Here is a 14,631-nt window from a genome sequence, read left to right as displayed (position 1 = left end):
TTTAGAACTTGAGCTCACAGAATGGACCCGGGGTTGTTTATCGCGTCTGTGCGTTGAGGGGCCCGGGTCTTGCCGGCCGGAGTTCGGTACCTTCGGTGGTTTGGGAGGAGGGAACTCGTTGGCGTTCCCGGGTGGTGCAGTAGTTGTCCTTGGAGGATTTTCACCGGGCGGGATGGCCGGAGACGAGGCCTCCTTGTCATTCTGGTGATCCTCAGGGTCCCTTGGGGGGTCTATGTCTCGGGGTGGAGGTGGATCCTTCATGGAGGCCTTCAGCTGGACTCTGGTAAGGTGGACCTCCACCTCTCGAGGCTCCTTGGGACGCTTCGAACGTCTCGGCATTTTTCCTTGCCGGAAGTAATGGCAGAACAGTAGCTTGGTGCTTACGTTCCCACAGACGGCGCCAAACTGTTGACGGTAAGAACTCGTCAACGATTGATGGTTAGAAAACTTCAATCTCTATCCTATAGGAAGCTATGAGTTAGATGGAAAGAACTCTAAACAACAGGAGAAAACTCAGGCAAGCATGAGAACCAGAAGCATATATTTCATAAGTCTCGTTTTTACATTCAGTTTTCCAGCCCCTTAGCCTGAGGGGTTGGAGCCTATTTATAGGGGAGGCTCTATTGGCCCAGGATACAAACGAGTCCCAGACCACTGGGACGTACATAGGTACTCTGATAAAGTAGTGGCTCAGGGCGTAGTGGTGTCTACCCTGATGGTGTCAGAGTCGTGGCCTTGGACATAGTACTGTCGGCTCTGGCGCATGGTCGAGGGTGTCCCAGTGGTCTCACCACTCTTCGTACAGGTCCGTACCGCCACTACTCCTCAGACGCAGATCATAGGGTTGTGCCTCTGTTCTCTCCATAACCGTACACCCCGTGTCAGCGCACGTGTTCCGTACTCGGTGGTCCTCATCAATTCCCGTTAAATGCTCCACGTTCGTTTGGCCTATCAACAAGATTCCCCTAAGTGATCCCATGCCTGTGCCAAGGAGGCTCTTGAGAAGTCGAGGTGCCGAGGGTCAGGGCCGGACTATGCGGATCGCATAGACACGAGGCTAGGAGCACGGGTACCTCAACACACCCCTCACCCTCGCATAGCGAGGGTCCCTCGCATGGCGAGGCTGCCTCTCCTCCTTCCGAGCATAGCGTCGCGAGGCTAGGAACACGGATACCTCAACGCAGCCCTCACCCTCGCATAGCGAGGCTGATGTTCTTCCTCCGAGGTGCAGCGTCGCGAGGCTAGGAGCACGGACACCTCCACATAGCCCTCACCCTCGCATAGCGAGGGTCCCTCGCATAGCGAGGCTGACGCTCTTCCTCCGAGTGTGGACGAGGCTTGATGCCTGCTGGAATGGGGCGCACGAGGATGGCCAGCTAGGGGCCCTCGCATAGCGAGGGTGAAGTTTGGATCGGCGAGTGGCCAAAGTCCCTCGCCTAGTGAGGGTGACTCTCTTACCCCAACTCCTTCACCATCATGTGATGCCCTTTCAGGACGTCTCGTAACATAGAGCTTCACTTGTGAATAGAATTCACAAGGAAAAAATTCCATATTTACAGCAGTCATTGGTGCGACTATTTTGGAAAATCCTTCCACAAATTTCCTGTAATATCCCGCTAATCCAAGAAAACTTCTAACCTCATGAGTATTTTTCAGAGGTTTCCACTGCTTAACGACATCTATCTTGGCAGGATCTACCGAAATTCTGTCTCCCAACACTCTGTGCCCCAGAAAATTAACTTTCTCTAGCCAAAATTTGCATATTGAAAACTTAGCGTAAAGCTTTTCATCTTGAAGACGTTGAAGGACCAGTCCCAGATACGTTGCATGCTCTTCTTGGCTTTTTGAGTATATTTGAATATCGTCAATGACCACGATGATGAACTTATCCAAATACTCATGAAATACGCGATTCACGAGATCCATGAATGCTGCAGGGGCATTGGTTAGTCCAAAGGACATCACTAAGAACTCGTAGTGACCGTAGCGCATACTGAAGGTCGTCTTTGGTATATTCGTCTCCTTAACCTTGAGCTGATGATAGACCAATTGTAGGTCTTTTTTGGAAAATACTGACGCTCCTTGTAGTTGATCCAAAAGATCGTCAATCCTGGGCAATGGATATTGATTCTTGATCGTCACTTTGTTCAGCTCCCAATAGTCAATGCACATTCTCATCGAGCCAACTTTTTTCTTCACGAATAAGATCAGGGCACCCCACGGAGAATAGCTTGGCCTTATGAACTTCTTGTCTAGTAACTCTTGCAGTTGCGATTGCAATTCCTTGAGTTCAGCTGGCGCCATCCTATAAGGAGTCTTTGAGATCGACGTAGTTCCTGGAATTAGCTCTATCTCAAACATGATCTCTTGGTCTAGTGGAATCCCTGGGAGATCTTTAGGAAATACGTCGAAAAACTTGCACACAATCGGTACATCAGAAGGTTGTTGATTCATCTCTTTATCCTTATCCACTCTGTTTTCCAGAAAACCGATGCATCTGTCACTCAACATTTTTCTCGCCCTCATCGCAGAAATCATGGGGCACTTCTTTTCTCTTGATGTACCCTTGAACTCGAATGGTTCTTCTCCCGCTAGGGTGAAGACCACTTTTCTGCGCTTGCAATTGATAACGGTTCCATATCTGGTTAACCAATCCATCCCAAATATGACATCATATTCATGTAGGTCCAAGACTAACAGATTCATCGTCAGCTCACGACCTTCAATCCTAACTGGTACGGCTCTGACCCATGTCCGCACCAGTATATCCTCTCCCGAAGGCAAGGATACCCCACAAATAATAGGCATAGGCTCAGGCCTTCTATTTAATTTTTCCACAAACGATGCAGATACAGAAGAATGCGATGCACCAGTATCCATTAATTGATATGTCGATGTTTGGCCGATAGAAATCTGACCTGACACCATATCAGATGGTCCAGCTCCTTTGTCACTTTGCGTAAGTGCATATACTCGAGGCTGAGCTCCAATTTGTTTATGCTGGTCATTTCCATTTCCCTTGGCTGGCATTCGACACTCTTTAGCAAAGTGCCCTTGCTTTCCATAATTATAACATACCCCACACACGCCCTGATGGCGTTGATTACACTTGTTGCACAGTGGCCATTGTTCAAACTCACATCTCAGCTGTTTGTTGGGACTAGCCATTGCCTGATTGGGAGGTCCCCCTTTTCTTTTATTATTTCCCCCAACATTCGGTCTTGTGCCTCTTGGATTGTTTGTCCTCCCCGAGTTCTGGTCGAACCTCAGGTTGAACTTTCCTCTTGGGCCATTCTAATTGGCCTGAAACTATCCGGGGTTGTTGGGAGTGTACCTCCTGTCTTCGCTCTTCTGTGGTTCTGGCTTGTCCGACACGGCCCAAGACTCTTGGCAAAGATCCCGTTCCACATCTTCGGTATACGTTTCCGGGCCAGTCGTACTAGTGTCTACACACCTGGAAATGTCTCTACAAAGGCCCTTCATAAATCTCCAGATCTTATTCTCTTCAATGTTCACCTGGTTCTTCGCGAACCTAGATAGCTGGTCAAATTTTTTAACGTAGTCCTGCATGCTCGACGTTCCCTACTTCAGATTAGTGCACTCATTCACTTTGTGCTCGATCACTGCCTTACTAAAGTACTTGCCATTGAACAAGGTCAAGAACTCTTGCCATTCCATCTCGGCAACATTATGCCCTTTCTTGGCTGCATCCCACCAGATGCGGGCATCTTTTCTCAACATATAGGTCGCGCAAACTACCTTCTCTCTCTTGGTAGCTCCAATAAAGTCAAAGGTCCTTTCCAAGATACTGATCCATTCCTCTGCTGCTGATGGGTCAGTGGTCCCCTTAAACGTAGGTTGACTCTAGTTGCCGAACCTTTCTAACATATGTTTCACTTGGGCTGCTCTTGGTGCTTAAACTGGCGGTACAGGTTGTTCAATGACAACCTGTGGGGCAGGTTTTGTTCTTCATTATTTTCAGGTGGTATGTTGTTGTTTGCATGTGGTACTTTGTTGTTTTGTGGCGTGGGGAGTTATCCCAAAAAGGGTATTCAACCTTTCAGGTTGGAGGGCATCAGAATCCTCCTGCCTCTTTTGCCCTCTTCCAATTTGGGCTCCCTACGTCTCCACTAGTCTTTGTAGATTATTCATCTGCTCAGCTATCTCGGGAATTCTAGCAGCTTGGGTTGGAGCTCTAGCGGCAAGCGCATTCTGAGCTCTAGCAGCAGGTGCGGCTTGGCCCCGACCAGCAGCTCCCATTCCTCTTTGAGCTCTTGTCCTTTCCATTTGTTTGTTTTAAAATAAAAAAGCTCCTAAGCGCATAGGAACGAGAAGTTAATACCAACGCAGATTACCTTTTCCCTTTCGGTAGCTGCCACAAAGTAAAAAATCCTCTATTTTAGTTGCCAGATTTTGTTTCGATTGTACTCTTTGTCCTCAGCCTCGATCCCTTCCTCTACCTTGGCCACAACCGGCATCTTGGTCAACGACCACTTTCTTGGCAGGGTCTGGTTGATTAACAGCTCGACCTCCCCTGGCTCGAGTGTTAGGTATAATCGCAAGTCTTTATACCACAATGTATAGTAGGGAAGAATACTAACCTAGCAATAAATGAGCATACCCGTTTTGCTCATAAACAAGAAAGAAGAACCATAATGATTCGACTCAAAATAGGTAGTCATAATATTCAGGGATATAACCTAGCAGTACAAAATGATCATGAAAGATCATGTCATAGGATTTTAGTTAGCATGATGATAAATCCAAAAAGAGAACCCTAACTACATATCGGGTTTCTACATCTGACTACTATAGCTACACAAAAGTCCTACAACCTAGTAGGTTTGCAAGGTCTTTACAAAAAGTATCAACAAGACTCTCTCAGCATAACCTAATATAGGTTATCAATCAAGATATCTAGCTTTATGTCACTATCCTCGTCCGGTTTCTCGGGATCCTCCTCTGCCTCGAGGTATGCTATCAACCACATAGATAGGCCAATCTATGGCCCAAATGCTAGCTTGATCTGCATACGAAAGTCATCCCATGTGTCGCAAATCAGTCACCAACGTCTGTGATGAAACCATATTTCTGTCAAACCTCTCAGACAATTGCTGACATATCGCATTCTCCGTCGCTCGGGTGTGTTGGCCCTATCAAGGACTTCTCTCATGTAATGAGTCCATTACCAAATGACACGTCGATGTTGTTGATTGTACTCGAAGTGTCACAGATTCTCATCATTAAACATTCTATGGTAATAGATCCTAAGCATAGGGATCATGGGTAGGTTTCCTACCACAAGGTCATCTATCTCAGGTATATCGACCATAACCTAAAATTTATAGAATTGAGGTAAATAAAAGAAAGAAAATGAAACATATATGTAAAGGCAGTACTTACAGTGAGTGCTTTTCTATCTCTGCGAAATGTACATGTGGGTTGTCTATAGAACCGGCTCAACTCGAGCTCTGATACCAACTGTAACGACTCAGATTTTCAAGTCTCGATAATGCAGAAATATAAACATTTTCATTTAACAAAATGTCTCAAAAACCCGTATAAAAAAAACTTTTTAAAAGTCGTATGGCCATACTCAACATTTAATACAAACATAATTTATGAAGAGTAAAGTGAGCCTAGTTTATGAAAATAACACGACATTTCCAAGAAACAAAACAGCTTCCTAAAAGGTCAGTCCTCATGTACATTCAAAAGGTAAACTCCAGCGCTCACTACTCTGCCTTGCCCTTGTTCTTACATACAACAGTAAACAACTAGGTAAGCGAAAACGCTTAGTAAGTTCAACTTTAAAACAAAAGCATGAAGAGAAGACAGGTGGTCACTGACCAAGTTATTGTCCATAGATAACAATAGGTCACAAAAATTAGGGTTCCGGATCCATCTGGACAATATGCATTCAATTTCAAGAATGCAAAAGCGTCCTGGCAAACTTACGGTTATGCCTAATAAAAAATGGCAAACTATTTTATATAAACAGATAAATCCCTGCACTCAGAAAATCCCAGAGCAAGCAGATATAATATATCACAATATAATTCAAGACCAACGCTAGATAATTTCCAACAATTCAGGTGTATCACGCCCTCCAGCATAATTGATAATCTGTAAGAGAGAACTGAGTCTCAACACTAAGAACTAGCCAATAAATATCCCCATCAAGGGTAACTATCGAGTTACCTAGGGCATCACTACTTATCCAAAAGTCAATCCCTGACAAGGGCAACCATCAAGTTACCTAGGGCATTGCTACTATTCAAGAGTGTAATCGAAGTTATACGGGTTGACAGAGACTTCTATGTTAATCAGTGGTGCTGGTGAGTAGTTTCCCCTAGGGTGTACAGCCTCACTCAAACTTGGCAACCCCTAATATCTCTAGGCATTCTCACTAAATGGCCAGTATTCACGGCTACTATCCGGGAATAACTTATCAGAGCACTTGCTCGGGTTCTAACCGTTCAAAGATTAAGCATGAAGGCCCCTAGGTCCCATTCATTTTGGCACCCCTAGGATTAAACCAGCAATCCTCACCTCTTGGCCACTCGTCGCAGTAGTGAACCAGACATAATAAAATCAAACAAGCAGTGTGAGGGGGATCAGCCGTTTCGGATATGATGGATATCTACCATTTATATTTCCTGAATCAACACCTACTAGACTAACCTCTCTATGCAAACTTTTTACGACATTGTATATATGTGCATGTGTCCCTATACTAACAGACAATACAATAGTTGTTTCATGTTGTAGTTACACAATAGAAGTTGACTTACTTGGAGTCCTTAGCTCTCAGCAAGATTTCACCCTCCAATGTATAGTCTAGTTATGCTTAGCCAATACTGTAATTATCGTACAATATACTCGGATTAATTATGGGACTTCATAATTCATTATTATTATTTTGGGCAGTTTGGTCATTTTAAAAATCACTTGTAAGGATGAAAGATCCTTACTTGGTTTGAAACCCATTCAAGAAATCTGTACTAAAAAACATTTGAGACTAAACCCTAAGTCTTGGGGAGACCTATCCTATGGTCTCAATACTTAGGCTTGAGTATCGCAATAATATTTTCCCACAATTTGCTAAAAATCTTATTCTTTAAAAGTTCTGCTATTAACCCGTACTTTCAATAGGTGGTTAAGTATATAAAAGATTTTTGCCGGTATTATATCCAGAAAATACAAAAAAAATTCCTTAATTATTTTTCAATAAAATAATCTCTTAATTTTCCTTTTATTTTTCTTAAGGTTTTAATCTCTAAAACTTGTTAATAAAATAGCCTAATTTTAAATTAATTAGGAAAATCGTTAATATTTTCTTATCTTGACTAGTTAATTCTGTAAAGTCAACTAATCAAGTTTACTAACTAGAACAAATAATTTACTTAATTATTTTATCAAAATATAGGATTTTTAAACCCTCTTTTAATTTATCAACATATTAATAAATTAAATCTTTCATTTTTAGAAAGAATAATTTTTTTTAATAAAATAATTCTCACTTAAACTCAAAGTGGTATTTTAGGTCAAAATATTTTTAAGACTTACCAAGTTTTTATCTTGCAATACTTTGTTAGGTTATAACTTGAAATTTACTTACCCAATTGCTACCAAATTTTTTTAATTCCATACTTGGTATGCCATTTAGGTCTTTGTGAATTCTTAGGTCAAAAGGAGCATTTTTGATTGGTGAAATTATTTTCCAAATATTGAGATAAAAATGACCTTATTTTCAAGTCCTTATTTTTTCCAGAATTTGGCACTTAGTAACTCTCAAACTGTTTATTATTTTGTTACTAAGTTTTACAGTGGAATACCAGGTTATTCCAAGAATATGTCCACCAAATTTTAGAAAAAACTGGGTGCATTTGACCGATACAGTGGCTATCCAAACTTGGTCCCGAATTTAAGAATACGAAAAAAAAATAGTTTTTTACCTAAAGTTTGAAATAGCATAACTCACTCATTTCTAAACGTTTTTTTGTGTTTCAAAAGATCAATATTATGTACTCCATCTCAACAACATCACAGTAAAATTTAATTTTACAAAATAAATATACAGTGGATGCTTGACCCCTTGGAAGTCACAGCTTAAAACTTGTATTTTTGTTTTAGGGTTTTCAACAAAACCCTTAGGGATTTTGGTCCCTATTTTCAAAAATCAACACACAAGCATCACAAAAATTATAAAACAACTACCATAGCCTTATTGCATCACCAATAAGAAACTTTAAGCATTAAATATACAAAATAATGCTTAAAATAAAAACCATACAATAACAACCATAAAAAGTAAACTATTTACCTCTTATTGTTCTTGCTTTAGGATTTGATATTTCTACTAGCTTTGAATCCTTCAAAACCTTAACCAACTTCCCCAAAAACATATATAGTTAGCTATTGAAAGATCTATGGTTAAAACCTTACAAAAGTCAAGTTTTTTTTTAAACATTACCTTAGGGAAACTCTTCCTAGACCAAAGCTTAAGCTTCCAATCTTTCTTAGTATTCTTGGTAGTTGAAAATGATGAGAAAACTTGAATAAGAATTTTTAAACAAGATGAGAGTGAGATGAGACAAGGGGGTCGGTTATGGGACGTTGGAAGATCTTAGACAACTCTAAAATATCTAAAACACTTTAGTGTTTTTACTTTGACCACTTGTTGCCATTAACCCTAATTTAAATGGGGATTAAAACTAAAACAATTTGGTCCACCCAATTAATTTGCTTCACATGGTCGGCCACTATTTCTTTTATTTATGTTACTATACTTTTTTATAATGGTTAATAAATATTTCCTAAGAAAAAAAATCCAAAATGACTTTCTATATCATTTTTCACTCATATAAAGTCTTAAAAATACAAAACTTAACATATAATAATTAAATTAAATGTCTCTCACATTTAATTTAATTAATCACACAATACAATTTAACCTAAGGTTCTTTTATGGAATAAAATTCCCCAATTTGGTAAAATTAAGCATTTTAACACAAAACGCCCTAAAAATTCCATTTCCTCTTCCATTTATTATTTTTGACCAAACTTTTTTTTTATGAATGTATGTTATGCCCAAAATATATTTGCCATAGTTTTTCATTTTATTTTCTGAGATTTTTACCTGATTAGGGTTTTTTGTGTCGGTCCAAGACCGAAAATCTTATCTTGACTTTTAATCACAAAATTCATAATTTGGCTAGCAATAACTCAAGGAAATAAATTCCAAACAAATATAATATTATTTAAAATAATATTCTTAACTCGGGGAAAAATCTTGACCTGAGTCATTTAAAGGTACCCGAAACGCAGGGTGTTACATAGGTGAGAGAGAGAGAACCCAGGTGAGAGAGAGAGAACCTGCGAGACAGAGAGAGCTCGCCTGAACTAAAGAAGAAGATGAAGAAGAGTAGAGACTCTTGTTTAAGGTATTGAAAAAAAACATTCTTTAGAAAAAAAAAACAAAAACACAAAAGAGCTACCGGAACAAGTCATAACCTGCCCAACAATAATCAATACCAGATCAGATCGGGGCAGGGCAAGGCCCCGCCTTGCTTTTCGACCCGTTTAATCTGGATCAGAATCACCCTGTCAAATTGGAGCTCTAAACTGCCCCGCTCCATCAGGTCATTTTGACATTCCTAGGATGTGGTTATTGTGGGAGAAGGAATAGCCGGTTTACCCACTGTAGTGGCACTGAAAAGATGTGGGGTTAAGGCACTAGTTTTGGAGAGATCTGATGGGCTTAAAGCCACAAGTGTGACTTTGACCCTCTTTCCAAATGCTTGAGTTGCACTTTATTCTCTTGGCGTTTCTCAAAAGTTAACCTCCGTTTACGCCCCTTTTGAAAGGTAAACTGTCCTATATAATTTTTTCTGTCTTATTAAAGAACATATTGTTGAACTATAGTACATCAATAAAATTCTACATCTTAAAGTTGGTGTACTCTTATATTTTCAGTTCACTTATTTGTATTACTCACTTTTGGTGTTTTGTACTAGAATATATGTAACTGATATCAATACTGGAGAAATTCAAGTAATCCCTTTGCTGGGAGATGTTAGGTAAGCATTGCCCTTTATTTTTTTTATTGTAACTTGTAGTGAAAGATAAAACAATGGCCGGCAACAAAGAATTTGTGTCAGGACAATGATTTTTTATTTAACAGATTTTTGTTCTCATTATGTATGTCAACCGATGAAGGGAATGAACCCACACTAGTACACAGGAAAGCCTTGCTCAAGGCTCTCGTAGATGAACTTCCAATTGATTTAGTTGTCTTCTCAAGAAGGATCACTGCCACAGAAACCCAAGAACATGAAAATTCATCTATTATTATTGTTCACATGGAAGTTGAAACTATCATAAAAGCAAAGTTACAACAATCAAAGTCACTTCTAAAATTTACTAAGCACCTTCATTTTTCTACATTCTATCTCAACTGGCTTTTAAATTATGGGATGCTAGAAATTTGTATTTTCTGATTGGCTGTGATAGGGTGCACTCAATAGTGTCAAGTTGGTTGGGACTCGCTGGACTGGTTCATTCTGGCTGATCAGCGGTTCGTGGAATGGTTGTGTTCCCTCAAGGCCATGGACTGAAGCAAGAAGTCCAGTAGTTTGTTGGTGCAGGCAAAATGGCTAGTTTTGTTCCCCATACAAAAATAGATAGTTATTAGTTTGTAACTTTTGTGTCTCCTGATAAAGGTTCAACTTTTCACTCTTAACAAATATCTTCATTTCCTTCATGTCATAAGAGGAAAATGAATTAGTCTTGATTTAGAAAGATTCATTATCTAAAATCATATCAAAACAAGAAACTTTGTATCAATTTGCAAATTCAAGAAAAAAATATAAGTGCAGTTAATACCTTGTAAATTTTGTATTTGGCCATGTATCATTGCAGATGCATACTTGGGAGGAGACCCTGATGCAATTCCAGAGAAGTACTTGAAAAATATGCCAATAACTTGCCTGAACTATTTCAAGACATTGTCCATCACTCTAATCTTTCAACATTGACTTGGGCACCATTAATGTTTAGGAAACCATGGAAGGTAGCATTTGGAAACTTATGCAAGAAAAACATCATGATGGTCAGGGATGCCATGCATCCTATGACATCGAATTCGGGACATGGTGGTTGCTCATCACTTGAATATGTTGTGGTGTTAGGCAGACATATTGGGGTCTGTGTTGTGCAAAATGGAGGACTTGTCCCAAGAGAGATGGTTAAAGCATTATCTAATTATGCAGAGGAAAGAAAGTGGCGAGCCACTTGATTGATCACATGCTCCTTCTTAGCAGGATGGGTTCAACATGGTGGCTCTATGTGGCAGCTGAAGTTCTTCAGGGACGGGATTTTTTACAAATTTGTTTTCCCCAAGATAGCAAGTGTTATGCATTATAATTGTGGGAAACTTTCCAAGAATCTCCATTCCTATCAAGTTCAAGTTTTCTAATTGAAGATAGAAATTTACATCTTTCTCAAGTGAACAAAAGAATTATTTGTCTCAATAATGGAATTCAGTCGTTTTCTCGGGTTTGTTCGCAACTTTCTCAAGCGCACACATGGGGTGGGACCCAGTGCAGTGGCTTACTTGTAAATACTTGCAAGTTGTATTATTTAGTTACTTTTTTTAATTAATTGTCTTAATATGATTAAAATATCAATTAAATAAAGAAAGTCTAACCCTAGGGGTAAATGACCTAGATTATATATAGATAATGATCTATGTTGACAAAGAAGACAATCTGCATTCACAAAAAGAAGCCAGAAGTTCTTTTTCTTTATTCTCCCTTCTCTCACTAAAAAGTTTTTCTCCAAATCTCTATATCTCATGTGTTGAGTACATATAGAAACAAAATTTCGTTATTTAAATTATACATGCCAACACATGTTCTAGTGCTTTAGAGGCTTGACTTGGAAGACTGTGGTGTGGATCTCAAAATCATATTGTGTTGATTGGACTGTTGTAATTGAATATTAAATGATAACAAGGATTATTGAAGGTATTTAATCTAATCTTTGTATTCAATGATTTAATGTATACGTGTATATGTTGACCATAAATTTGGACAATGACACAGAGTCTAGAAAAATGATATAATGATAGCAAACTTGAATAATAATAACAAGAACACATATTTTTTAGTAGTTCTGCCCCAAATGATGATAATGTCCTACATCCACTTAAACTTTTTTGAATGATTTCTCAGACTCAAGATCAGATGAACTAGATTCAACTAAGTTTCCTAAGTCTAAGATTAAGTAGAGTTACAGAGTTTTTATGTATAAAAGTGTGCACAAAAGATAAATGAGTCATTCATAATGGACCTTGGGCCTTAGATAGCATTATCATAATATTTTACATATAAATGATTAAAAATATATTTAAAATATATATTTTCATTATAAGTTGCTTGAGCTACGCATCTTCGAGTTTATACTCGATCAGCTATATATTAATTGAATAGGTACATCTTTTGACGACTAGCGGTATTATTGTTGCACTTCTTTTGTAGCGCATTCACTTGTACCGATCGTTACATTTTGCCAAATATTGATGTCGTATATGAATCCTCTTTGATATGTGTCATTCAAAAGTGCTACATCATCAAGCTGGTTTTTAGGGATAATATTTGCTCCTTGACGTTTATCATAATGTGTCCAGCATTAGATAAACTTTATTCGAACAAACTTTCAGACTGTGTTTATCCGATCAGATAACGTGATTGTAAATGCCTTTTGAGATTCCACTACATATTTGAAAAAGTAATGAATACTTTATTTGGAAAGTCGTCTTGATAGGTACATATTTCCCTAGGTAAAAAATACACATTTCTACAAACCCTCTTCTCATATAAAAAAAAAATCCATTTTCCCTTTCCCTTTCTTCACTCTTATTTTTGCCTTTCGTCAAGAACACCAAAAAATGAAACTAGAAAAATTTGAGAATTCCAAAGAACATTTTGGCAATTTATCCTCAACTTCTAATCTTTTTTTTAGCCTTCAATATCTTATTTTTTGCAATTTTTTTTGTTGAGAACTGCATTTGAATAATGGATTGATATAGTGTTTAGAAAAATTGCCAAACTTGTAGATTGTTCTTGAGGAATTTAGAAATTATGAAATGAATTTTCTGGGAAAATTTTGTGTTAAGGGTGTAGGAAAATTATTTTTAGGCTTTGGGTAGGCTTATTTTGCGAAAAAACATGAGTTTTCCAAGAAAATCGAAATAAAATTTTAATTTTTTAATCCTCGGATAAAATCTGGGTTTTTCTCGCCTAGAAGTAGGTGAAAAGCTTCTAGAACTTTTTAAAGTGCTTTTTATTCAAAAACTTAGTTGTCCGATGATAGAATCGTGTTTATGTCGATTAGCATACAAATTACTCTTCTTAGGCACTAACTACACTCGTCGAATAGATTACTCATCTCCCATTTCTTTCATTCTCAAATGTACAAATCCAATTACTGGGGAGTTGAGCGACCAGTGCCTGAGGACTTATTATGTCTATTGATTGATGATAATGTGTAGAGTTCATCATCATCATCCGAAGATTCTCCATCCCTATCTGGCGAACAACATCATTTTTGTTTGGATCGTTTGGATCGAACCAAACCATATTGACACATGATAACTTAGGATGAATAGAGGATATGATACTATCTTCCCAAGGAGTGAATTTATCCTATTTGATCTGACATTTTCGATACACTACCTGTCAATACAAGTATAGTTAAAAGATACTTAGCCAAATAGTCTGTTATAGTTGCTTTGTTTTCCCTTACTATGACTAGAGAGAAGCAACAAATTCATAAATTGACCAGGGGAACTAGACCTAGAAATCCTTTGGCAGCACATCCTAATATCCAGTATAGATGACCTTGATCTTTTTCTCGAACAACCAAGCAACAATTGAGGAAAAGTCTCGAGCCTCGACTTTAACCAGCTTAACAAGAACAAATGGAACAAGAACCTACAGGAACCTATACTCACTCAGAGACTACTTAATTCTTATACTACCAAACACGGTCTTAGAGGGGTTGGCCTGGTGCTTCCTCGACCTGATCAACGTGCAAACTATCCTGGTGTAGCATATATCGTCTGGTCAATGTTTCTTATTGAAGTCGGTGCCAATCTTCCCCTTTACAATTATTTTCTGGAAATTTGTAAATATTTTGAGATATCTCCCTTTCAAGTAACTCCCAATGGTTATATATTTCTCTCACCGTTATATATCATACACCATAGAATGAAATGGCCCTATCCTAATCCTCAAAAAATTCATTTTTTGTTCAATCTTAAATCTAACCTGAAGTAGAAAGGAACAGGTTTCTTCCACTTTTATCACCATGACACAAACAAGTGCCTAGTGAACACAAAAGACATTTTCTCACAAACGACATTACAAGCACATGCCTTGCATGAGAACATGGATGTATGAATTGTATCTCTTGTTGTTGTTAAGTAAGTTAGTTATAATGAATATACCATTATAATTTCCCTCTTGCTTGATAGGTCCTTGGGTGTGCCAAAGGTGCCTGACAAAATGAAAGATCGAGCCACACTTCTTGCCCTCTTGCTCGACAAAGACAATGATTGATGCACTT

General features: G+C 38.6%; 1 pseudogene; it reads left to right on the top strand.

Moving 5' to 3' along the window:
- Positions 1 to 5,077: 5,077 nt before the first annotated feature.
- On the top strand, positions 5,078 to 11,479 carry LOC133828891 (monooxygenase 3-like; annotated as a pseudogene).
- The last annotated feature ends 3,152 nt before the right edge of the window (positions 11,480 to 14,631 follow it).

Source organism: Humulus lupulus, chromosome 1 (genome assembly GCF_963169125.1).
Source record: "Humulus lupulus chromosome 1, drHumLupu1.1, whole genome shotgun sequence".
In the NCBI taxonomy this organism is placed as follows: Eukaryota; Viridiplantae; Streptophyta; class Magnoliopsida; order Rosales; family Cannabaceae; genus Humulus; species Humulus lupulus.
Note: the sequence above shows the minus strand (reverse complement) of the source record. Positions and strands in the feature narration are given on the sequence as shown.